This window comes from Rhinopithecus bieti, unplaced genomic scaffold, assembly GCF_001698545.2.
Source record: "Rhinopithecus bieti isolate Rb0 unplaced genomic scaffold, ASM169854v2 scaffold_5273, whole genome shotgun sequence".
NCBI classification, from domain to species: Eukaryota; Metazoa; Chordata; class Mammalia; order Primates; family Cercopithecidae; genus Rhinopithecus; species Rhinopithecus bieti.
In genome coordinates, this window is record NW_016805057.1 from 2434842 (window position 1) to 2460783 (window position 25942).

Genomic DNA, 25942 nt, shown 5'->3' on the forward strand with positions numbered 1-25942 from the left:
GCCCCTGAAATTCTTAACAGATACACCCTGAGACATGTACACATTCCCCAAATCACAGATACCATTATAGCACAGAATTTTCCCATAAAGTTCAGTCAAGTATTACTAAAAACTTATAATTAACCCCTTAAGACCTTTAGAATTCTGTAGAGGGCTAGACTCATTTATAAGGCTAATAATACAAATTCTGTCTGGAAAACTTATTGAAACCGTTTGTGAATTAGCTTTCTTTATTTCCTTGTAGAGCACATGGTAAAAGCATTCATAGCATGGATCCAAGCCGCTGCCAATGTGGCATTCCCACTCCATAATTTATCCCAAACTCCTGTTTTTCTGCATATCATCTGTTTCTTTGTTTTGTTTTGTTTTGTTTTTTAACTTTTTTTCACTTCTATGCCAACACAATTTGCTAATTGGTTTTAGTTTAGTTTTTGTTTTTCTGTTTGTTCCTTTGTTTAGCAGAGACATTTTCCGTAAGATACAGAGGTTTTATTGTTTCACAAAAGGCATGCAGATGGGAAGATGAGCTAAGAACTATGAAGTCAGCCTAAGATAAGGATGCTTGTTATTGGGTAGGCTATACCCCAGGTAAGTTACTCACTCCTGCAAACCAGCCTTTTCTCAGTATATAGGATTCCAATGTGCACCTTGGCAAAATTCAGATTGTTACATTATGTGGACCATTGGAATTACTTGGCAATAGTCAAAACTATACATGTTAATTCTCTGGATGCCTAAGGTCTTGCAATGATTTTTTAAGATTCTAACATAATCTGTAAACGTATACTCTGTTTGAGAGCGGGAGGGAGGGACACTAAATTAGTTAGTCCCATTGTGAGTAAGGAGCTGGGTTATTTGCTTTATGCTTTAGAGACATGACATCATTTAATTCTCATGGTAACTTTATGAGGCAGGTATATTATTCCTATTTTTACATGAAATTAAACTCAGAGAAGATTTAAACTTCTCCAATATTACACAACTAATAATTGGCTGGGAAACAATTCAAAGTCAGGTCTGTCTGACCCAACGATGTTATTTTCACCGGAACCTTGCTACACAAAATGTCCTCAGACCACAGCCTCAGTGTCACCTGAGAGACTGCTGAAAATGCAGCATCTCTGAGAAACGTAAACCAGCTTATAATTACAGATACTGAGGTCTATCAGATCTCATTGTGGCCTAGGAAAGAATGGAAAGCAGAGAAACTGAGACAAAGAGAGACTGAAGGGGTTAACAGAGTTGAGTTCACTACTTAATTAAAAAGGTAATCTAACTCTCTAATCTGTTCTTTTTCTCTGGAAACTTTGTACCCTGTCCTTCGGTAGCTCTAGATCCTCTGTTTCCAAATATGCTCCTCTCTTCTTTCTCTACTAGTGGTACTGCTACTTGCTCAGGCCTAACCTAGGGGTCATCTTTAATTATTCTCTTTTCATGGTCCTACATTGTAATGCATCACAAATCCTTTTGAATTCACCTTCAAAATAAATACCAAAAGTCAACCACCTGTCGCCATCACCACCCTAGTTCAAAACACCCTGTCTCTTTCTTGGGGTGAGACTATTACATAGTCTCATAACAATATATATAATAACTATAATGATTGTCTCTATTCTACTCTTCAAACTCCTGTAAGTCATTTATTACTCCTGTAAGTCAAAGTGGTATATTTAATTACTTCTAGTAACTCCTTATTGCATTTAGAATAAAGTTCAAATTCCATGATCTGGCCACTGTTTCCATCAGCCTCATTCTCATTTGTCTTGCCTGAGTTACACTGAACTTCTTTCATTTTCTGGAACATGTTAAGCTCATTGTCACCTCAGGGCCTTCATATTTCTCTCTGTCTGGAATGGTACATGCTACTCCCCCAGATCTTTCTGTGATCTTTCTCATCATTCACATCTCAGCTCAAATATCAGCTCCTTAGAGGAGACTTATCTGATCATCATAACTAGAGTAGCCTCGCCTTGTATCTGATCTTCTATTTCATTTTGCTGTTTTATATATTTTAATAGTACTGTTGCAGGTGGATGCCCAGGGAACCAGAGAGTGAGGAGTGGTTTTGCATGGAAGAAGTTATTAGAGGTGTTCTTGATCAACACCTGAAGACAGGAAGGAAAATAAGAGTGCTGGGAAAAGGGAGAAATTAGGCTACAACTGCGGTCTCAACAAACACCTCAGCCAATCCCACAGGGATTTCTGAAGCTAGAATGACTTTTTAGAATATACCAAGTTTCAAAACGAGGAGACAAGTCTTTATGCCCCCGACATTGGATGCTAGCTGCCCCAAGAAGGCACAGCAGCTCTTGAGATGAGACAATTTCCAAAGAAGCCTGAAAGCCAAAACTATCTGTTTGCAACACTCTCGGCCTCTTGAGGAGTAAGATTTTTAGTATTGAATAGGAATATGGGCAGCATCTCACCAGAGTCCATCCTTTGAATCCACTGCTTTGTATAAATTCTGGAGGCAGCTTAGTTAGGATGCTGGGGCATCTGATTCTCAGTGAAAATTATTGAGGTTTAGTGGAATGAAATATACCTCTAGCCACTGCAGCCAGTCTTGGGATCACATTCTCCCTCCTCTACTCTCCATTCTATATGCTCCCTAAACTCACCTAGAAACTCCATGGGTTTATTTGTCTTGCCTGGTAGCATGAACCAGACCCTTATCTTGTGGGATCTGAGCTCTCAGTCACCATGTCCTTCTCCGATTATGACTTTTGCACTTGTCTACTATTGTCAAACTTGGGCAAAGGAATAACAAGAGGCACCTAAATAGATAATGTAGGTGCCATATATATTCTTCCCTGTCTCCATTGTATAACAGTAGCCCAATGTCCTACTGATACCAGGAAGCATCCCCTTCTTGCCTGTCGGTCCCTTAGCACAAAGATCTCAAAGTGCCTAAGAGTCACCTTCAGCTTATAGTTTAGTAAGATTCCTGCAGCATCCTCTGGTGAAAGCATTTCCCCTCTGGGAACCAGGACCACCAAACCCACAGAACCCAGAGACGCCAGGAAAGGAAGATACATCCCGCAAGCAGGTAACTGGGAGAGATTAAGGACCATTCATGCCTCTATCCCTTAATTCCAGGACCCATGTATTCTATCTAGTGGTGATGTAGCACTACATAAAATTCATTGATTACTGGTAAGCATCACACCCTAGATAAATGACACCCATCCCCACAAAGTATAATCTCAAACCTCCTGCTTCAGCTGTTCTTTGAACATACCTTTGCTCTGCTAAGCCAGCAGCTTCTGGTGGTATCTGAGAGGACTGGTGGATTTCTTAGTCATGTGCCCACTACTGCATCCCCTTTTCTTCAAAGTGGGACCCTAACTCTGATGCCAGTATGAGTCATTCCGTGCTCATGGACACATACTGCATAGGTCCTCAAGTAGTAGTGCTGGTTGAAGCTCTGTGGAAAGGAAAGACAAACTTTTATGTATATTCCCCAAATATATTTCTATTTCTATCAAAATAAGCCACCACTCTTTCCAGGGTGGAAAATGTCTAATGTGTTTAACTTGCCACCAAGTGTCTAATGTGTTTTACTTGCCACCAAGTGGCTGGTTGGCATCCTGGATGGTTGGTGCTGTACTGGGGACTCGGCATTGGTCTCTGCTGCTGGCCATGCTGATTTCTGTTGGGCTCGTCCATAGTACTAATCTCTACCACCAGTGACGGTGTCTTTACTCCTAGCTAGGCAGCAGGTCATCCAGCCCCCAGATGCTAAATCAGTGTCTGTTTCCTTGATATTCTGCTAGTACTAACTGCTGCAGATCAGGACTCCCAAGAAGTAGACTGAGGTAGAGATTAATAAATAGAAAGTTTATTAGGGAGTCCTCTTGGTCCTCACTGATGGAAAGGATAGAAACAGGATTAGGCAGAGGAAGAAGTCGGGTTGTTATGTGGTCCCAACAAGGACCAGAGCTAATCCTACCAAAAGATGGAATAGACCTTCAGAGTTGTCCTGAGCTGGGTTAAGGGAGTCCAGTTATTGGATATGACTACCCTATAGGCAGGAAACATGACCTTTGGCAAGGTGACTCTCTTCAGCTAAGGCAATTCCAAAGAAGACTATGTTACTCAGGGTTCTCCAGGGAAACAGAGTTAATAGGATGGATAGATAGATAGATAGATGGATAGATAGATAGATAGATGGATAGATAGAGGATTATGAAAATTGGCCGACATGATTATTGAAGCTGAGAAGTTTCATGATAGGTCATTTGCAAGCTGGAGAACCAGGGAAGCTGGTAACTTGCTTCAGTCTAAGTCCAAAGGGTTGAGAACCAAAGACCAGAGAACCTGAAGTTCTAATGTTCAAGGGCAGGAGAAGACAAGTTTCTCTGCTCCAGAAGAAAGAGCAAATTCAGCTTCCCTCTGCCTTTTTGTTCTATCCAGGCCTTCAGTGGATTGGATGGTGCCACACACATTGGGTGAGGATAGATCTTCCTACTCAGTCTATTGATTCAAATGCCAATCTCTTCCTGAAACAACTCTACAGCTATACCTGGAAATAAAGCTTTACCAGCTGTCTAGGTATTCTTTAATCCAGTCAAGTTGACCCATAAAGTTAACCATCACAGGGTCTGAGAGGTGAAGGCTGTGTATAGACAGCATTCCTAGTGACCAGGGAAATAAGAACATCACACCTGAAGGGGTGTCTGGGAAGGCTATGGTAGAGCTAATTACAAGTATGTGTCATTATGTGAAATTATTTTACTTAATTTTTTCCTCTCATTTATTAAATATCTACCCTAAGCAAAACTAGACACCATGAGGGCTGATAACTTACCTATTTGGCACGCAGTAGGTAGATTCTCAACAAATATTGTTGAATTTTGAATAAGTAAATTAAAACTGGTTATAACTCCTATCAAAATAACCAAAGATAATTTATAGAATGTTATTTGAGGGTACAATTTCACCAATAGATTGGAGGGGTTTTTGTGCGTGTTTTGTGTGTGTTTTGTTGCTCTCTTCTTCCTTCCTTCCTTCCTTCCTTCCTTCCTTCCTTCCTTCCTTCCTTCCTGTTTGTCTTTTTGTAGTTCAAAGCCAGAATATAAAGGTCTGCAGAAGTCATAATCAGATACCTCAAAATCATTCATTTTTTGGATGCCATCAAAAGAATTGTAGTTATTTGGAGGAAAGAAGGAAGGAAGGAAGGACGGACGGACGGACGGACGGAAGGAAGGAAGGAAGGAAGGAAGGAAGGAAGGAAGGAAGGAAAGAAGGAAGGAAAGAAAGAAGAAAAAAAGAAAACAGCCTTAGAAATTGGTTTGCCCACCACTAGAAGAATTCATATTTAAGAGTAATGGCATGAGGAAAAATAAATTGAACTGGAGTATTTGGGTATGTGTTTATGTGGCATAAACGTAGGAGAGCTGGTTGCTCCCAACAGCTGCTATGGTGAAGCTGAGACCACATCCCTTGCATTTGAAGCCATAATGGTTTCAAGAGACCTCACGTTTGTGAGGCAAGGACTGGAAAAATCCTGTTGTTATAGAGAGCACATTTTGGGGTAAATTCTTCCTTCAACTTGGGGCAAAGTTGCAAGGGTGAACTGGAAACCTTTTTAGGTCCACTACAAGTTTAAAATGCGATGGAGGAGTGAAAAAAATATCAGAGTTTGGTCACTGGAATTTCTGGAGCAGTTCAGATGGTAAAGTTACGGCTCCAAGTACCAAAGGGTCACCCTATTCAACTTCAGGGAATGTCTGGGCCTCCAGTGATATTTTACTCCAACTTTAAATCACAACTTCAATTCACATTTTAAAGAAAACTAAGAAAAAAATATATTAAGCTATTTTAAAATTATGTACATTTACCAATTAGATGAAAAACTAGATGCCAACTTGTTACAAAAGCCAAGTGGAACTACAGTTTTTATCTGTAGTTACCTAAAGAAAACCACGTATAAATTTTGTTAATATTTTATATCTATAACTGTTTACCTATCTATGTACATTTACATGTGTAGACAAATAAAGATATATCAGATGCCAGCTGACTTCCAGATAGTGATTGGTAATATTCTTTTGAAGATAATACTCTTCAAAGCCATAATTTTTTTTTTTTTTTTACTTTTCATAATGGCATGAAATATGTGAAAAATAAGAAAAAATATCTATGAAAACAGCTAGTGCCAAAATCAAACCGAAAATTCAAGGAATGTCAAAGCCTGAAAGGGCGTTATGTGTGCATACTAGTGAGCTGAAGTGGTCAACCACAGTCACCAAACAGTTCTCAACCACAGTCACCAAACAGTTCTCAGTTCACTTGCAAGGTCCATTGTAGGATTTGCTCATCTGGCCTGTTCATTCTTCTTTGGCTTCTGCATGAACCTAAATAAATACATTCTTTACCCAGAAGGGTGCGTCCATCTTGTGGTGTGGGTCTGGTTATTGGCGTCAGGAAGGAACTAAGTATTGAAATTGGCTGTGGACTCCATGGTCTACATTGCCTTTGAGCCGCAGTCTTGTTTGCTTAGGGAGAGGAACAGCCTGCAAGGAAGGAGGCACCTTCTTCCTCCACTGCTGAATTTCAATGAGCAGACAGAATCTATCAACAAAGTCAGGGCACTGTAAGGCCTGACAGGCCCCGGGCCTCTTCTAGGCTGACGCCAGATGGGATTTGAGCCTGATGCAGAACTTGTTACATTTAATGTTAAAGAAACATGAAGCAACAGCATGACCCAGGAGGCGCTTTCTCCTGGAAACTGAGGAGTAGAAGTTATCGCCAGGCAGCCTTCTCTTTCCTGCCCTGCTGTCTGATGCTACTCAGAAATAAAGGCATCTTCTTTTTCAGATAACTATATAAACAATACATAATAGGTGCTAGTTACACATTTTACTACCATAATTCACAAAAAGAAAATGCCACAGCTTATAAATTGTGAGTGTGTGAATTTTGAATTTCATTTTGTCCTTAAAATGATTTCCCTTCCCTAAAACTTGAATGCCAGTACATTGAGCTGCCTGTATAAATTAACTCAACAGTTTGGGGTGTGACCAGAGAGCAGGTTTAACTTCAGTACCAGGCTTACCAGATTCAAGGGTTCATAATACAGCCTGGTCTGTTTCTGGTTTTATCTAGTTGTATACTGGTGGGAAAACATTTCGTAGTGGTAACTTGTTCAGTATTACTCCTCCTAGGGTGTCTGAGTCCTCTTAATTTATTTCACTGACAAAAAGCATGTTTTTAATCTGTCTGCATCACTGAACCGACTGAGAAAAGGGAGAGCACAAAATAGATTCTATTCCTTGTGAATTATTAAAGCAAGCTGTCAGCAACTATAAATCCTGCTAACGGATGACAGCCTCAGAAACACAGAATACAATCTGTACAGCCTAGTGGAACAAAAGAAAGAAAATCACTTCTTGAATGGAAAACTGAAGAAATTCCTATTTAAATTAAGAACATGAATTTCAAGGCCATCCTGACAATCAACCCAAATCCAAATTAACCAATAAGTCCTGTTAAGCCATGGTTGGATAAACTTTTATACCATTTTGTTGTTGTTGTTCTTGTCTTTCCTTAACATCTTACCTGGTTGAGATCAGAGTCAGCCAAAGTGATTTAAGCGATGTTTCAGAGGAAAAGTTTGTGGACACTTAATATAGATACCTTTTAAAGCCTTTGTAAAAGATGTAAAATTGTATATAAAATAAATGTAATACTTTAACCACTAAATGAAACTAAATGATACTGAGTTCATGTGAGTTCCATTCTCCCTTTTGCCAATTCTAATTCATTGTCTGTTCATTTGGCAAGTGTTTGCTGGAGTCACACAATAATTTATTTCCTCTCTGTTCTTTTTGCAGCAAATACTCTTGGGAAGGTATTTAGAACTTTCTGGCCAGAAAAAGAATATGAAAAAAAATGTCTTTACTATGGTGTTAACCAAAATTTTCTATTTCACCAGTTTGGGAGTTTCTTTTATCCATCCTACATTAGTAAATGCCAGGGAGTAGCTAAATATTAATAATGTTGTTTTTCTTTTTCAAGAAACACCATGAGCTCCACAGACTCTCTGATTCAGAATGAACTCATGGCCTAACGTCCATGAGACACAGAGCACCAGACGTCAGGTCCAGAGCTGCCCTGCCTGGGGTGTGAAGGGGCCCCTCCCCTCTCTGAGCCTCGGTGGCCCCGCATTCGTATGACCTGAAGAGTAAATGCCTCCTGAAGTTTTGTACTCGAGGCACCTCACTCACCCACCCTGGTCCAGGCCGTGCCTCAATGTTACTACTTTGGTAAGCTTTATGACGCCAGAGCCAGCGAGTATGAAGGGCTTTCTTTATTCTGTCTCCTCACAGTGTAAGATGGGTGAAAACTTAAACAGCTCACCTTGCCTCCGAGATTAATCACACTCCCAAAGCCCAGCAATAGTGGATGCTTTCTACATGAGCTGCCTCGAGTTGGGGTTAAAGAAGCATTGTTGCACCAAGAGTATTCAGAAATTGCATCGAGGGCAGTGTCTGAATGCTTATACTGGACTGTTTTGCTCAACAGTGATCGCTCCTTTGGTTTCTGTCTTGTGCTTTGGCCCTGATTTTTGCTAACTGTGACTTTTGGCTTTGTTCCTCTTGGGTTTCTGCCTCCTGGCTTCCTCCTTGTCTCAGTAGCAGAACTTCCAACTCTGACCGTTAGCTATGTCCTTGATCTGGTTTGTCGTGTAGATTCCCTTTGGGTTTCCTGCCCTTTTTTCCCCACAGTCCTGGGCTAAGGTCTGGAGGCCATTTCAAAATCCATGATGGTCACTGTGAGTATGTCCTGGAAGGGACAGAGGAGGCCAGAAAAACTTGTTTTCTAATGCTATTTTCCTACCATATAAAACAGATTTTTTAAAATATATTTTGCCCTTCTGGAATGCATAGGTGTGTTACAAAAATTAACATCTGTGAAGCCTGTGTGGATTAATGTGCAAAGCATTCGTGTAGAAGATTGCCAAGCTATTGCCTTGGCAACAACTCCACAATAGAAAAAGAAAACCTTTAACATAAGCTGTAATTACAAAGTAAGGCGGCTGTTTTTGTTTTTATCAACACAGCAACTCTGTAGTTCCAGGTGCCAGTTATCCCCTTCAAATTAGCTATTGTGATAAATTATCAGTTATTTCATCTATTTCAGCAGTAAACTTCTGTCCAAAAAATTGTTTGGAGTTACCTTTTGGTATTCCCTTTACGACTGGTAGCAGGCACGTTAAAAAAAAAAAAATCCTTAATGGTAAAAAGTCTTTGTCCTACCAAATGTGGGGGGAAATTTAGCCATAATCTAGGAACTATTGGAGAGAGAGAGAGACAGAGACAGTGACAAGGATAGATAGATAGATAGATAGATAGATAGATAGATAGATAGATAGATAATTATGTCTATCACTATCAGACCTAGTTCTAAAGTAATAAGGTAGATGTGTGTACATGCATGCATGCACGTGGGGCAAAGGGGAGGCAGGTGTATGCGTGAGGGAGTGAGAAAGAGAGAGAGAGAATATCCTAGGCATTCCAATTTGTTGGTGGAGTAGTGATTTTATTTCTCACCAAACAAAGGAAGCAAATCTAACAGGCTATGGATGCTACAACTTCCACTCTTGTCAGGAAAATTTCTCAGTTTCAGTCTTGATTGGAAGCAGAAATTTTTTTGAAACACAGATGATGTTGTCAGCTGGAAGGCAGAAGGTCTCATGGGACACACCACAAGAGTGTCTTTCCTCCGTCCAGGAGTCACACAGTCTTGTCATCATCTCTGCTGCTGCAAACCAGCCAACATGGTTAGATGTACAGACTTGTGAACACTTTCAATTGGATTTTTGAGGAAAAGGTTATTCTCCAAACTGGTCAATTTGTTCCTAAGCTTCAAGCTCTCTCTCCCTTCCCCATCTAAAACACTTCCTTCTTTTTCTGCTTCTACTAGTCTTTATTTCATTATTCTCTCCCTCAGACCCCTCTCTGCCTCTATAAAGATAAGCAATTATTTTAGGCTTCAAACAAGATGCTGCCCCCTGGGGGACCTTCAAATGTAGTAAGTCTGGGAGAAGGTGGAGGATTTGCAGATCAACAGCTCCCTGGTCGATACTCTGGGACACCTTGCAGTTAAGATCAAGGGACTGATGCTCGTAGTTTTACTACCTATAGAAAAATCTGCAAGTAAAGAGAAACCAAAGCCTCTCCCCTTCTCTTGAGGAATCTGGTTGCTGCTTTCCTTCCCGTTGGCAGACAATCCAATTTTCAGGTGCCCAAAAGAGAAACATTCTTGCTTTATGAATTCTGGTATTTCTTAATTCGTACTATGTATGATTCCAGACCAACATTAACAATGGACTGAATTCCCTGGGATTATAATACTCCCTGAATCCCAGGGCATCTGCCTGTCAGATTCTGGTGAGGACCACCTGAGGCTAAATCAGTACGAAGGCATTCATCCTGCGTTATTGCTCCTAATTCTCCATGGCGCTCTTCAACTTCTTACTCTGTAATTGGCATACCTACCTTCCCAATTTGCCAGGACTGGCGATTTGCCACATTTCAGAAACTACTTTTGTGTATGCCAGATTATACCGAGGTTCTATGTTCATGGGGTTTTTAAAATCTCTTTTAATCCCTTTGCTTGATAGATCACTAAAATATTTCAGGGTGGATTTGTTGGGTCTGTTTTCCTGTTGCATAAATTCAATTCAGTTTAATTTATACCTGGAATTTTACTACAGATAAATATAATCTTTAGTAAGAATTCCATAGTTCCATATTTAAAGCTGCAGAGGGGTACATACAAATTTAAGGCATGGTTTACATTCTAACTGGGTAGATAATTCAAGCACAAAGAGAAACATAATATAGGACAGAGTAAGGTGTTGTGTCCTAACACATAGAAAGTTATTCATTTACTACTATTCTGTCATGTGTTGACCATCAGGAATGGGATACTGATGAGAAAAAAAAGATGAACAACACAAAGAAGGAAAAGGGCTCTATCAAAGAGTTCTTACCAAAGATATGACTAACACTGAATTCTGAGAGGGGACTGTGCTCTTCTAGCTATACCAGAACCCTCTAAATAGTGTAAAGTCAATCTGTTTTCAGGGTATAAGGGTGGAAAGCTATTACATTATTTTTGTAATGGTGAAATTCAAAGGATGGAAGAGACCTCACAGACCACTTGAGCCAACCTTCCAGAAGAGGCTGAATTCCCTCTTTCAACAGAAATCTCCCTGTATCAGTGACAGCCCTTCCAATAAACCAACCCAGAAGTGATTCATTCACCTCCTATTGACCCAGCAGCCCATTCCCTCTTCAGACAACTCTGTTCAACTTTCTTACACTAAGAGGAAATCTGTTTCCCTAAAATCTATACCAGATGGACATCTAAACTCTTCCAAGAAAGCCCTTGGATGTTTGAAAACAGGTATTGTGACCCACAACCCAACTTGTTGCCTGTCTTATCCCACCACATTTTTCTCTTCTACAGCTAAATTCCCTCAATGGATATCCAATTTCCTCAATGGATAGCTCCCTCACAATTCTTTTATTTTGTTAGAATGTAAAAATAATAAACAAATATTATAGAAAACACATAAAAATATAAAGAAACAACCCTAGAAGTGTGTGATCTAGTTGGAAAGATAATGTGTGATAAGGATGCTATAAAAGCACAAAGGAAACTGTATGTGGCATAGTCCAGAGGTAGGAAAGTGCATGATATTTAGAAAACTGGAGGATCTCAATTTGGGAAATGATCTGTATGAGAGAGGGGTAAAAGATGAAACTAGAGATCTAGATGGACATAAACCAAATCACAAAGGACTCTATCTGTTAAGACATTTTATTTTTCTCCTAAAAGTTGTAGGGATACATGCCATTAATGTGTTTAAGGAAAGGAGAGATAAGATAAAATGTTTCTGAAAGGTCATTCTGCTGGCAGAGTGAAGAAAGAATTGAAAGGAGCAAGCTAGGATCAAGAAGAGATCAGTTGGGAGGTTATTACAGATAAAGAAGTGATGAAAAACAGACTGGCAGCAATGTGGGAGTGGGAGAGAGGCATGGAAAAAATATTCAGGTGATAGAGTCATTATGATTGGTGCTCAATCGAAATTTAGAAGTGAAAGGGTCTGGGAACTGAGTGCATGGCAATTTGAGGAACTGAAAGACTCAATGTGGCCAGAACAGAGTTCATTTCAGAGAAGTGGTAAGAAATGAGAGTAGAGATTTGATTGGGCCTGGTATAGGCCCTTGAAAGAGGGGTAAAGGAGTTAGAACTTCATACTCAGGACAATATGAAGGCTTTGAAGAATAGTCATCAGAAGAGTGTCCTAAGTAAGAGTTCCATTTTCAAAAAACATTCAGGTTTCAGTGTGGACAATGAATTTTAGGGGAGGGGGTGAGATAGGAGGTAGAGATGAGAGTATTGCAATAATCCATCCACATGAGACAGCATGGTAGCCTGGATGAGAATAGTAGGACTGGAGAGTGGTGGATTAGAAATACTTAGAATGAACTCCAACAGGACTTAGTTATTGTTATGATTATAACATTATAACATAATACCTCAAGTCTAGTACACATCTACTATGTGCTTGGCACTGTGCTCAGCAGTTGGTAGGGTGAGGTCAGACAGTAAGAAGCCATGGATAATTCTTAGCATTTTGATTTGGTCAACACAGAAGGTAAGGGCAGGGCAGGTTGAAAAGAAAGACAAAAGGTTCTAGTTGATGCAGGAATATCAATGAACAGTGGAACATACATGTCTAAAGTTCAGGAGAGAGATCGGGCTAGATTTGAGAATTATTAGCATATAGGTGGCAACTAAACAGATGAGAGCAGATGAGGTTCCTGGGAGAAGGTGTGGGGTAAGAAGGGACTGTGGTCTAGAGTAAAACACTAAAGAACAGAGGAAGTCGCTGATTTTTCCTGTTGACCCAGAAATGGTACTTAAGCCTGTAGCTGACAACTACTGGTTCTAAGTGCCTAACATTCTAAACATAAGTATCAATAATCTATGCTAAATGTTCCTTCTAGGACTTACTAAGAATTTCAGACTTGCCCCTACAATAGTCATCCCTTGAATAGATTTGCCATGAAGCTAATGAAGCTTAGGGTCTCTCACTTGCACAGGCTGTTTCTATTGTCTCAATAATATATTTCCAAATCACATGTTTTTATAAAGTTTTAAAAAGTAAAATACTTTAAATGCAACCATTAAGACTATTCCAACTTCTCTCCATCACACTTTCCTAGAAACATTTGGTATAACAGGTTTTTGAGTTCTTCTAAGGGGATGTTGAGTTGGGGACTCATTTAGTTTGGGTTTAGTGGAGTATTTTTATGTAGGTCATAGTCACTTTCATGTATAGTTAAGTTATTGCTTGCTGCACTGGTAGAGGAGAAATGTTCGTAAAATGAACATTTCACCACACCAATTCACTCAGAATTGTGACAAAATAATGCATGACCAGAGGACATATAGTGATATGAACACTGCACTTGGCACTGGAAATACATAAGAGGCAAAGAAAAACAATATGAAATGTTTGGAACTAGAAGCTAGCCCTTTAGAAAATTCTTCCAAATCTTACAAATCATGTATGAAACTAATTTGACCAAGGTTTTCCCAAATTTGACAAAAATCCTAAAAATGTATATAACTATTCCTATAATGAGTTGTGAAACCGTTTATCCTTTGAAGAATCAAAGGGTAAAAGAATACACAGTCAAAATTATATTTAAGGAATTAATTTAAGGCTGGGCACAGTGGCTCACACCTGTAATCCCAGCACTTTGGGAGGCCGAAGCAGATGGATAATTTGAGGTCAGGAGTTCAAGACCAGCTTGGACAACATGGTGAAATCCTGTCGCTACTAAAAATACAAAAATTAGCCAGGCAGTAGTGGTGCGTGCCTGTAATCCCAGCTACCAAGAAGGCTGAGGCGGGAGACTCACTTAAGTCTGGGAGGCAGAGGTTGCAGTGAGTTGAGATCGTACCACTGTACTCCAGTCTAGGTGACAGAGTGAGGCCCTGTCTCAAAAAAATAAAATAAAATAAAATAAGAAAAGAAAAGAAAAAGAAAAAAGAAACTAATTTAAAGACATGTCTTTTTTCCGAATTTCTTGTAGTAATTGTCAGGTTTCCAAAATGTGTAATTTAGTATGATCATTACTAAAAAATAAACAGAAAAAGCATAGAGGTATTTATTTATTTACTGTATTATTTTTGTAGAGAAGGTGTCTTGCTATGTTGCCCAGGCCGATCTCAAACTCCTGGCCTCAAGTTATCCTTCTGCCTCACCCTCCCGAAGTGCTGGGATTACAAGCATGAGCCACTAAACCTGGCAAAAAGCATAGATTTAAACTCAACAATCACTAATTATATTAAATGTAATTGATCTAAACACACCAAATAAAAAGCAGAGATTGTCAGATTGGATAACATCAAAAAATAACTACATGCTGTCTATAAGAAACCCACTTTAAATTTAAAAAGCAGATGGGTTAAAAGTGAAAGAATGAAAAAAGATCTTCTATGCTAACACTCATTAAAAGAAATCTAGAATAGTTGTATTAATATCAGATAAAGTGCATTTCAAAGAAATAGCTGGAATAAAGAGGGTCATTTTTAATGATAAAGGAAGCAATCTATTAAGAGGACATGACAATTCTAAATGTTTTTGCACCTATTATCAGAGAGCTTCAAAATACATGAAGTAAAACTGATAATACTGGAAAAACAAATAAATAAATCCACGGTGAAAGTTGAAGATTTCAACACCCTTCTTTCAATAATTGAAAGTGGATGAAAAATCATGAAATACATAGAACACTCAAACAGCACTATCAACAAACCTGATCTAACTAATCTTTTAGAAGACTCCATCCAACATTCACAGAATACAGGTGGTCCCTGACTTACAATGGTTTGAGTTACAGTTTTTCAACTTTAAGATGGTGCAAAAGCCATACACATTCAGTAGAAACCCTACTTCAAATTTTGAATTTTTATCTTTTCTCAGGCTAGTGATATGCGGTACTATACTCTCTCAATACTGGGCAGGAGCAGCAAGCCAAAGCTCCCAGTCAGTGACAAGATCACAAGAATAAACAATCAATACTCTATAGCATACTCTGTTGCCAGGTGATTTTCCCAATTGTGGTCATATGTAAGTGTCCTGAGTGCGTTTAAGGTAGGTTGGATGAATTAAATACATTTTCAACTTAATATATTTTTAACTCACAATAGGTCTATTGGGACGTAACCCCATCATAAGTTAAGGAGGAACATCTGCATACATTTTTTTTTTTAACAAATGCACATGGAACGTTTACCAGGTATATTCATTTCCTAGGGCCACCATAACAAAATACCATAAACTAGGTGACTTAAAACAACATAAATTTGTTGTCTTCTGGTTCTGAAGGCTAGAAGTCTAAAATCAAGGTATTGGCAAAGCTGGTTTCTTCTGGAGGTCCTGAGGGAAAATCTGCTTCATGCCCTCTTTCCTAGCTTTAGGTGGTTACCAGCAGTCCTTGGTGTTCCTTGCTTTGTAGGTGTGTCACTACCATCTCTGCCTCTGCCATCACATGGCATTCTTGCTGTATGTGTCTGTGTCCAAATTTCTCTCTTCTCACAAGAACAACAGTCATTGGATTAGGGTCCACACTAATCCAGTATGACCTCATCTTAACTTGACTACATCTGCATCTGCAAAGACCTTATTTTCAAGTAAAGTCACATTGACAGGTATGAGGAGTTAGGACTTAAACTTGTATTTTGAGGGAACGCAATTTAACCTGCAAGACCATACATTTAAAAGGATTGAAACAACACATATTCTCTGACCACGATGAAATTAAATTTAAAATCAATAACAAAATGCATTTAGAAAATCTCCAAATATTTGGAAACTAGACAACACTTCTAAAGAACAAACCATGAGTTAAATTAGAAATTGAGCTGAATGAAGATAAACACTCTGATTGGCTACAGCATAGTGTTTGCCTTATTTGAACATGGTTCAAACAGTTGGCTATGTTTGACTGGCTAAAACTCAGTAATTAGCACAAGTGTAGGCTGGGTCTGTTTACACCTCCACTTGTTACAGTACACAATGAACAGAGAAACCTTTAGAATGAACTTAAAATATGTAAGGAGGCAGCTTTAGGCTAACCTTGATTTAACAACACAATATATTGAAATCTGTTAGATCCAGCTAGGAGTTTTAGGGGCATCAGAGGTTTAAGAGCTTATAGTAAGAATGCTTGTATTTGGAAAGCAGAAGGGTTTAAAACGAATGATTTAAGTTTGCACCTTAAGAAACTATTAAGAGAGAAAGAAAAGGCCAAAATAAGCATAAAAGGAATTAAAATAAAATAGAAATCAATGAAACGGAACACAAAAAAGCAGTAAAGAAAACCAGTGAAATAAAATAAAAACCCCAGTTCTATGGGGAAAAAAGTCAATAAAATTAATAAACTCTAGCTAATCAGCTAAAGAAGGGAAAACAAATAAATTGCCAATATCAGGAATGAGAGAGGAAATATCACTACAGATTCTATAGTCATTAAAAGGAAAATTAGGAGCAACTTTATGCCAATAAATTCTTCAACTTAGATAAAATGAACAAATTCTTTGGAGGACACAAATAACCAAAGCTCACCTAAGAAGAATTAGCTAACCTAGATTGCCCCATATCTTTATTATTATTATTATTATTATTATTATTATTATTATTATTATTTTGAGACAGTCTTACTCTGTTTCCCAGGCGGAGTACAGCAGTACGATCTCAGCTCATTGCATCCTTGACCTCCAGGGCTCAAGACATCCTCCCGCCTCAGCCTCCAAAATAGCTGGAACTACGGGCACATACCACCACACTCAACTAATTTTTGCATTTTTTGTAGAGACGAGGTTTCACCATGTTCCCCAGGCTTGTCTCAAATTCCCCATATCTTTTTAAAAAATTGAATTCACAGTTAAATTTCCAAACACACGCATCTTTAAGTTATTTTGAATGTTGATTTATATATTTTTATTTTTTTCTCTAGTTGTTTTTAAAATCTTTATCTTTTGTGTCCTGTAGTCTTGCTATAATGTTGTCCGGTGTAATTTTAGCATGGGATCCATTGTGTTTCCTCAATCTGAGGATTGATGGCTTTCATCAATTCTGGAAATTTCTCAGTCATACAGTCAGACGTAGGACTATTCACTCTTCACATCGCAGTTTAAGGTTCCCTTTTATGTCTACAGCCGCAGAACATACTCAAGCACACAGCTCTCACCTAGCTCAAATTCCAGTTCCCATAGGCCCTAAATTATTATAACTTTTCTAAATTTAGGTAGATTCTTTTTATAAATGACCAGTACCCTGTCTCTAACTTTAATTAGTAGAATATTGAAAAAATACAATCCTGAAGTAGACACATTTTGGAGTATCTGCAGAGTCCATACCCCTTCTTTGTATTTGATGTCTCACTTTCAACCCCTGTGACTCTATTGTATCATAGTACCTGTATTAGTCAGGGTTCTCTAGAGAGACAGAACTAATAGGATACATACATACATACATATATATATGTGTGTGTGTGTATATATACATACATGAGTTTATTAAGGAGTACTGATGCACATGATCACAAGGTGAAGTCCCACAATAGGCCATCTGAGGCAAGCTGAGGAGCAAGGAAGCCAGTCTGAGTCCCAAAATATCAAAAATAGGGAAGCCAACAGTGCAGCCTTCAGTCTATGGTGGAAGGCCCAAGAGTCTCAAAGCTGAAGAATTTGGAATTTGCTGTTTGAGGGCAGGAAGCATCCAGGACAGGAGAAAGATGTAGGCGAGAAGACTAAACCAGTCAGTCCTTCCACGTTTCTCTGCTGCTTTTATTCTAGCCTCGCTGGCAGCTGATTAGATGGTACCCACCCAGATTGAGGGTGGGTCTACCTCTCCTAGTTCACTGACTCAAATGTTAATCTCTTTTGGCAATACCCTCACAGACACACCCAGGAACAATATTTTGCATCCTTCAGTTCAATCAAGTTGACAGTATTAACCATCATAGTACCTCTTCTCTCTTAATTAAACTGAAACAAAGGTGGGCACCTAGCTCAAATTGAGTTCCCTTTTTTAGAGTAAGCCAGTTTATAGAAGGCAGAAAGAGAAAAAAAAAAAATGTAACCAAGGCCTTTTGAAGGAGGGGCAGTAGGATGAGGATCAGAAACACATAATTAGTATTGTCCTGAGAACTGACACACTTCCTAAAAAATTAGATTCCACAGGATTTTAATCCCCAAAAAACCATGCAGTTTACTTAAGTAAGATAGTTGGTGTGGAAATATTTTGGCTGAACCAGAAAATCAGAGCATTTTAATTTTCTAGTCATAGGCCCTGAATCTAGTCTAGTTTAATTTTCTAGTCATAGGCCCTGAATCTTTGAGTCTGATCATGGGAGATAAAGAAATTTTTACTTTTTTTTACAATAGTAAGTTCGCCATTTGTGATAGTTAATACTGAGTGTCAACTTGATTAGACTGAAGGATGCAAAGTATTGATCCTAGGTGTATCTGTGAGGGTGTTGCCAAAGGAGATGAACATTTGAGTCAGCAGGCTGGGAAAGGCAGACCGACCCTTAATATGGTGGGCACCATCTAATCAGCTGCCAGCGAATATAAAGCAGGCAGAAAAACATGGAAAGGCGAGACTGGCCCAGCCTTCTAGTCTGCATCTTTCTTCCATGCTGGATGCTTCCTGCCCCCGAATATCAGACTCCATGTTCTTCAGTTTTGAGACATGGACTGGCTCTCCTTGTTCCTCAAGCTTGCAGACAGCCTATTGTGAGATCTTGTGATCATGTGCATTCATACTGAATAAGCTACCATATATATATTATACACACATATATATATCCTATTAGTTGTTTGTTTTTTTTTTTTTTGAGACTCGCTTTTTTTTTTTTTTTGAGACAACAGAGTCTCGCTCTGTTGCCCAGGCTGGAGTGCAGTGGCACTATCTCGGCTCATGGCAACCTCCGCCTCCTGAGTTCAAGCTATTCTCCTGCCTCAGCCTCCCAAGTAGCTGGGATTACAGGTGTGCACCACCACACTCAGCTAATTTTTGTATATTTATTAGAGACGGGGTTTCACCATGTTGGCCTGGCTGGTCTCAAACTCCTGACCTCAGGTCATCCGCCTGCCTTGGCCTCCCAAAGTGCTGGGCTTATAGGCAGGAGCCATCACGCCCAGCTCTATCCTATTAGTTCTGTCCCTCTCGGAAACCCTGACTAATACGCCATATTTTATGTGGCACAGTTGTGTCAGTTACCAATTAGAGTTCTATATTCGGTGCCATAGATCTTGTTTTTTTGTTTTTGGTTTTGTTTTTTGTTTTGTTTTGTTTTGTTTTGTTTCTGAGATGGAGTCTCGCTTTGTCACCCATGCTGGGGTGTAGTGGTGCCATCTTGGCTCACTGCAACCTCTGCCTCCCAGGTTCGAGCAATTCTCCTACCTCAGCCTCCCAAGTAGCTGGGACTACAGGTGCACACCACCACACCAGGCTAATTTTTGTATTGTAGTAGAGACAGGGTTTCACCATGTTGATCAGGCTGAACTCCTGACCTCAAGTGATCCACTCATCTCAGCCTCCCAAAGTGCTGGAATTACAGGCATAAGCCAGTGCACCTGGCCTGATCTTGTTTTTAGAGGAATTTCTCATAAGATGTTGTTAGCAAACTGTCTTATTAGTGGCTGGTATTTTTTTTTTTTTTAATCAATTCTGTTCTATGAATGTTGTAGCAGAAAGTAGAGGATGGCTCAATGGGAGACTGCTACCTTGACATCCTTTCTTCTATCTCTACATATAGAAGTCTATAGATAGTCTACGACTATCTTGACATCCTTTCTTCCACTCACTTTTACAAAGCAAAGCTATCAATAATGCTGTCTGATTATCTGAACTCTGACTTTTCCACTGTCATAAATAAGCTTTTCCAAAATAAATTTCTTCTTAACAAAAAATTTCTAGCTTCACAGATTTCAAGAATATTCTTCCAAACCTATACACAATCTCAATTATCTTTAATCACTTTAACTCACCCATTAGTAAAATGATTATTTTTCCATCAGTTCCTCTATCTGATAATGCTTTCATACAATATATATATATGTATATAATTATTTTTTTTTTTGAGATGGCGTCTCGTTCTTGTTGCCCAGGCTGGAGTGCAGTGGCACGATCTCGGCTCACTGCAACCTCCATCTCCTGGGTTCAAGGAATTCTCCTGCCTCAGCCTCCCGGGTAGCTGGGACTACAGGCATGCATCACCACGCCCAGATAATTTTGTATTTTTAGTAGAGACAGGATTTCTCCATGTTGGTCAGGCTGGTCTCAAACTCCTGACCTCAGGTGATCCACCTGCCTTGGCCTCCCAAAGTGCTGGGATTACAGGCATGAGCCACTACACTTGGCCTTCATTATATTTTTATAACAAAATCTAGCTCCCTCTTCCAGAATAAATGCCTCTGGAAAAGTCTCAGATATAGCCTAGTACTTGTAATTGTAAGTATGTGACTAGCATGGGCAAAAGCATTAGAATGTTTCACTCAGAGAATTCACTGGAAGATGAATCACACATACTCCTTTTTCCTCCTTTGGACAGTTAGTGGTCAAAAGTCCCAGAGTGCAGCTTAGGGCCATTCCTGGCTTGATTTGCTCAATGACCACAAGAATGGTTTCACTACCTGTTCTTTAGTCTCAACAAGCAGAAATAATAATTCCACTTCCTTTATGGGCAAGAGCATTAATATGAATGTGTTGGTAAAACAATTTGAGGTTTCAAATGATCAAAAAGAGAGGAAAGAGTCAAACTGTGAGTCTTGGAAGGAAAAGGAAGGTGATATAGCCTGAATATTTGTTCCCTCCAAATCCTACATCAAAATTTGATCCCCAGTGTTGGAAGTGGGGCCTGGTAGGAGGCGTTTGGGTCCTAGGGGCAAATCCCTTATGAATGACTTGGTGCCGTCCTCTGGCTAATGAGTGAGTTCTCGCTCTATTAGTTTGTGTGGGAACTGATTGTTAAAAAGAGCCTGGCACCTCTTCTTTTCTCTTGCTTCCCTCCTCTCACCATGTGATACCTGATCCCCTTCACTTTCCACTTTAAGTGGAAGCTTCTTGAGGTTCCTTGCCAGAAGCAGATGCTGGTGGCAACCTACTTATACAGCCTGCAGAACTGTGAGCCAAATAAGCCTCTTTTATTTATATATTACCTAACCTGAGGTACTTCTTTATAGCAATGCAAAATGGACTAAGAGAGAAGGTTATTATAATTCCAGGAGATTGAAGAGCCTCTGCTTCTGCTTCTCAAGAATATTGCTGAAATCTTAGAAAGGAGTGTTCACACACATTTCTCTCAATTCCTGATTATTTCACCAATGGCAGGAGAAGTTAGGCCAAATCATGCATGCTAATTTTGCTTTTAAAATTGGGTCAGAGGTCAGGTGCAGTGGCTCATGCCTGTAATTCCAGCACTTTGGGAGGCCGAGGCGGGCAGATCACAAGGTCAGGAGATCAAGACCATCCTGGCTAAAACGGTGAAACCCCGTCTCTACTAAAAATACAAAAAATTAGCTGGGTGTGGTGGCGGCCGCCTGTAGTCCCAGCTACTCAGGAGGCTCAGGCAGGAGAATGGCATGAACCCAGGAGGCAGAGCTTACAGTGAACCAAGATCACGCCACTGCACTCCAGCTTGGGTGGCAGAGTGAGACTCCGTCTCAAAAAAAAAAAAAAAAAATTCGAGTCAGAGACAATGATCAGTATAAATATTCAAGTAGAATTTATACTAAGGTCATATAATCTCAACTGCAGATCAGCATTACATGCCAGGACCAAAATAGAGAAGGAGGCGACCAAAAAAAAAAAAAAAAAAAAAAAAAAAAAAAAACATAAGATACAGGTACAGTATTAATAACTTCAAACTTTATTTTCTTAGATAAAGCAGATTAGAGTAAGTGCATGCAAATACTATTCACACCTGAATCTACCACCCCTCATACTCAACTCCATCATCCTCATAAAAAGAAAAAAATATTAAAAGTTTAATTGCTTACAATTTAAATGATTAATAAATTACATTAAATCATCCTTAATAAACATTAATTCTATTAATTATTCTTTAGTCCCAAGTATGATCCATTAAGAGAATAAGGGAGAAAAGGGAGTAGAGAGTAGGCAATAAAAAAGAAAATGGTAAATAGAGAAGAGAAATAAATGAGAGAAAGGGGGAAAGACAATGAAGGAGGTGAAGAGTAACAAAAAGAAAGTCAAATATATCAAAACAATTGGAACGAGTACAGATAACAGACGTAATTTTTTTAAAAAACTGAAGTAATTATAAAATGTCTCTCCCTTTCTTTTTGCCTCCTTCTTCATTGAATTTGTAATAATCTTTTAATTTAAATGTTAATAATAGAGGACATATAACACTTGAAATTTTAAAAAATATTTTAATTTAAATTTTAAGAAATTTTAAAATATAGTTTCCTAAATATTAAAAAATTCAAATGAGGTCTCATTTGACCAAGTGTGCTAACTCTGCTTTTTGCACCTTTTGAAAGGCATCATGATACTACAGTTTGTACAGTTAAAATAAAGGAATTTTTCAAAATTCCTTTTTCACCAGAAAATGAACTCTGAGCTTGTATTCAAGGATATGTCAACTGCTATCTCTTTGAAACAACAAAATGAAAAAAAAAAGAAAAAGAGTACTACTGCCCAATGCCTGGTAGCTAAAATAATGAAGCTCTTGTGGTTTTTTGCAGGGGGGAAAGCAGAGGGTTAAACGGTCAGCCAACACCTCCAATTTTTCCTGTCAAGTAAGTCTGTTAAAACGTTAAATCAGCTGGGAGCGGTGGCTCACGCCTATAATCTCAGCACTTTAGGAGGCCGAGGCGGGTGGATCACCTGAGGTCAGGAGTTCCAGACCAGCCTGACCAATATGGTGAAACCCTGTCTCTACTAAAAATACAAAAATTAGCCGAGCATGGTGGCATGCGCCTGTAGTCCTAGCTACTCAGGATACTGAAACGGGAACATCGCTTGAACCAGAGAGATGGAGGTGGCAATGCGCCAAGATCACACCATTCACTCCAGCCTGGGTGACAAAGCAAGACTTTGTTTAAAAAAAAAAAAAGTTAAATCAAGTTAAATCAAGTGAGTCCACATGGAGGAAAAGCTGCTGGTTGTTGTGGCCATTATTCCCTATACTACCTATAGCAGCAACCAGAGCAACATTACTTAATGTAAAAAACATTTTAATTTATCAAATGAAATCCACAGCAAAGATTCTATCCTACATGAACATGAAGATCATGCCTAGTGATTGCTTCACAAGGTTCAACTATTTAAACTTTCATTTAATAGTTCGTATTTTCCTACTTCTATGTCTATATTAACAAACTATAAATTCCTATTTAATTGTTATATAAAAGCTCTACTGTGACAGGCATTGGTGCTGAGATTTTTCGGTACAGATTCTCAGTTCTGCAGAATAAGATACCTAGAGTGCCTTTACTACAGAATGGGGCTCACCAGGTCAAGTTTGAAAGAGACATTGATTAATATCCTATCTCCTAGACAAATATTTCTTATTTAAGCAAATTATGAACTCACTTTAAAGGGAAGTGTCAAAAAAAAATCTATATTCATATAACACTATTTTACCTTTTAAACACACAATTATGAAACCCAAAGAAATTTATAAATATATACTATAAACACATTAAAACAAAATCAGGAAACCTCAAATTTGCAACCTTCATTTAATGGGTGATGTTGGTTTGCTGAAAATAGATCTCTGATCTCTAATGTAGAAAAACAGAAACTTGGATCTAATTTTAAAATATACTCTTTCTCAGCCAGTGGCGGTGGTTCAGGCCTGTATTCCTGCAATTTGAGAGGCTGAGGCGAGAGGATCACTTGTGCCTAGGAGTTTGAGACCAGCCTGGGCAACAAAGTGAGATCTTGTCTCCACAAAAAATTAAAAAATTAGCCGGGCTGGCTGGCATGTCCCTGTAGTCCCAGTTAGTTGGGAGGTTGAAATGGGAGAATCCTTTGAGCCCAGGAGTTCAAGGCTACAGTGAGCTATGATCACACCACTGCATTCCAGCCTGGGTGACAGAGCAAGACTCTGTCTCAATTAAAATAAATAAATAAATAAATAAATAAATAAAAGTTTAAAAAAAATACTGTCTTCCACCTGTGAAAAAGATACCCCATATTACATAGAATGAAGTTTAGCTCCTTAGCATGGCACTCAAGACACTCCAGTCAGATGCTTTCCAACCTCATTTCTCTCTGCGTTCCTCACTCAACTTTCATCACCTTCCAGCTGGATGACTTGCCATTCTTACAAAAAAACCCAGTCCTCTCGTGGACCTCTGACTGTGCCCATGCTGACTTCTCAGCCTCCACTCTTCTCTGCCTACCAACATTCTAATTTTGCTCTTAGATTCAGCTTCAAAGCCATCTGTTCCATAAAGCCATCTCCTAGTTTCCTGGTCTTAACAACTACACCGTCCCCTGAGTTTCCAGAATGCATTGCTCATATTTGTTTTTATGTTCCCTGGAAATGTTAGCTGTTCATAGATCTATCTTCCTCATTACACTGTTAACCTTGGGGGGAAAAAATACAAGCACAGCTTTATTGAGCTATAATCCCATAGAATTCACTCATTTAAACTACGCAATTGAATGATTTTTAGTGTATTCACAAAACTGTAAAACCATCATCACAAACAATTTTAGAACATTTTTTCTACCTCAAAAGGAAATCCTATACCCATTAACAGTCACTCCTTACCCCCCTACTCCCAGCCCTAGGCAGCCCTTACACTACTTTCTGTCTTTATAGATTTGCATATTCTGGGCATTTCATATAAATGGAATCATCCAATATGTGATGTTTTGTGTACATGTCATCTTCTAAAGGCAGAGATCAAGTTCTATTCATAGATGAAAAAGTAAATGAGCAGGATCTATGAAAATGAGTTTGCAATCAGACCTGAGTTAAAAATCTCAACTCAGCTATTTACTAGTTGTGTGACTTTGAGCAAGTCACTTCATCTCTCTGAATACCAGTTTACTCATTGTAAAATGGGGATAACAATCCTTCCCTTGAAAGATGGTTGTGAAAATTAGAAAGAAGATATGAAAAAAGTTCCTAGAAATGGGTTTGCTCAATAAACAGAAGGTGTTATTTGTATTTATCTTTGTATACCCACAGTATCTGGCATAATGGGTAGTAATGTGTGTTGATTAATTCATTCATTAAGGATGAAGAACTTGAATGCCTTTCCTTCAGCATGCTAATAGACTGTTAACAACTTAGGGGAAGGAGCTAAAGTTAGCAGGGCAAAATCTTCTCTGGAAGATGCAAACTAGTTTCCATTTGTTTCCAGCTACTGTTCTCCCTCAGAAGAAGACAAACCTGGTCAAAGGACCAGTGAGACAACAGAGCCAATAAACAAATCTAGGATCTGAAATCAGAGGGAATCCAGTTGGGTTCTAGCCCTGATACTGCATTCCGAAGTCATTTAGAAATAAAATCAGCTCCATCCATCTCAACTTCTGGTTTCATTTGCATACACTTCATCTAATAATCATTTTTGCTTTCCCTATTATGGGACTAAAAAACCTGAATCTCACCTGAGCAATGTTTGAATTCTCCTTAAGACAGTTGAGCAATACCATCTGAATCATGAATAAAGAAAAGTACATAAAGAGAAAGGCACAGAATAGGTGTTTATCCAAAGGAAAAAAGTTCAACCACCAAAAAGCAATTAAATTATATCTAGAGATGTCCAAATAAATTAGGAATCTTCATCATAGGAACAGTAAGGCTCCCTCGCAGAAAAGAAACGCATTAGAATATCGATTCAATTCCCCAAAATCAAG

The 25942-nt window shown here is 38.9% G+C and overlaps 1 protein-coding gene across 1 annotated transcript in view; it reads right to left on the reverse strand.

Moving 5' to 3' along the window:
• Nucleotides 1-3244: 3244 nt before the first annotated feature.
• LACC1 (laccase domain containing 1) overlaps nt 3245-25942 on the reverse strand; it is a 68136-nt gene continuing 45438 nt past the window's right edge. The window contains exon 8 of the transcript XR_001885362.1: nt 3245-3424. The gene's annotated coding sequence lies outside the window, so the exon portion shown is untranslated. The remainder of the gene's footprint in view (nt 3425-25942) is intronic.